The sequence below is a fragment of the Nannospalax galili genome, unplaced genomic scaffold, assembly GCF_000622305.1.
Source record: "Nannospalax galili isolate Female #2095 unplaced genomic scaffold, S.galili_v1.0 scaffold2927, whole genome shotgun sequence".
Lineage (NCBI taxonomy): Eukaryota > Metazoa > Chordata > Mammalia > Rodentia > Spalacidae > Nannospalax > Nannospalax galili.
Window position 1 is genome coordinate 368,668 of NW_008355812.1, and position 1,433 is coordinate 370,100.

The 1,433-nt window shown below is 52.3% G+C and overlaps 1 long non-coding RNA gene across 1 annotated transcript in view; it reads right to left on the bottom strand.

Annotated features, from left to right (window-relative positions):
- Positions 1–6: 6 nt before the first annotated feature.
- LOC108491796 overlaps positions 7–1,433 on the bottom strand; it is a 5,353-nt gene continuing 3,926 nt past the window's right edge. Inside the window, exon 3 of the long non-coding RNA XR_001872932.2 lies at positions 7–492. This is a non-coding gene — a long non-coding RNA (uncharacterized LOC108491796). The remainder of the gene's footprint in view (positions 493–1,433) is intronic.

A 1,433-nucleotide genomic window follows, 5' to 3' on the forward strand; every position in this document is an offset into this window, starting at 1 on the left:
GAGAGAGAGAGAAAGAAGAAGAGAGAGAGAGAGAAAGGGCACCCCTTTCCTCTCCTTCAGTCTGGGCTCCCATGACATGGTGCTGCCTACATTCAGGGAAAGCCTTCTTCTTCTCCGGGAAACACAGTCACAGATTTAACCTCTAACAAACTGAGCCGTCCCAATCCAGTCAATCTGAGAATGAAAATTAGCCATAATACAAATAAGTATCCAGGACCAAGCCCAGACCTGTGGATGGAAAGAAGAGAGTGGCCTGGGGTGGCAGAGGAGACCGGGGTGAGCCAGAGAGGGGCCGAGCTAGGGGAAGGCACTCTAGGCTGCAGGCACAGCGAGTGGGGGGGCTCAGTGACACATCATCTCTTGCTGCTGGATGCAGTGGTGCCCTCGTTATATCTTGTAGTGACTTTCATCCTGTGATGAGTTCTTGATCGCGATGCTCTTGGCTTCCTATGAAAGAGCTCAGGTGTTCCTCAGGCCCCCCCATGTCTCCATCTGGAAAATCACAAGGTTCCATGATCACTTTATTGTCAGCAAAGCCCCCGTGACTCAGTTCCATAGGCCTCCCTTGGCCTGCAGACCAGTCATTCGAATTAACCATAAGCACGCTCCAAGGAGGCTCAGGAACTGATTGGCACATGGCACTTTGACATGAGAGTCGCCATCACTCTTCAGCAGTGCCCAGGCGCCTGGAAGGCAGCCGTCTAAAATGTGATGTCTGATACAAGGTTGCCTTCTGTGGCCTTGGCCAGAGCCCCCTGACAGGGAATAGAAAATAAGACCTGATCACTAACTCATTGGCCTTGAGCAAGTGTCACAACATTTCTGAACCACAGGTGAAAAATAAGGGAGTTCCTAGCGGGAGACCCTTCGTCAAGAGTGGGTCAGGCTGCTGGACTGGAATCCTTCCACCACCCAGGACCTGGGCGGCTCTAGGCAAATCATTATGTGGTTCTGTTTCCTCAATCATAAAAGCAGGACAGACGGTAGGAGCAGCCTAATAGCTGTGTGGTAAGACGTGGCTGGACTGGTGTCCCCTCCCTCACAGATGCCTGCAGGTCACCTCTAGACCCCACGGTCCTTGACACAGATGTCTACTGTGCCCAGGCCACGAAGCCTTATTTGGAAGGTAACTTCTGTCCTCCCACAAGGCTCGGGCTGTGGACTCTCTATGCTGCTGTCAGTCAGACTGTCCCCGGTGCTCAGGGATGAAAGGTGGACAAGCTTTGCTGCTTTGGGGACAGCAGTTTCTGGTTCCCACATTGGGTCAGGACAGAGGCAAGCAGGCCAGGACTTGAATAGCGACTAGAATTGTGTTTTCTCCAGAAGCAATGTTAAATTCTGTCAAATCATGAGTGTTTCAGGCCCTACCACAGCAGGGGATTCAAAGCAAGTCCATGATAATCTCTGCGCCCAGGTTTCTCCTCCCCCTCCCC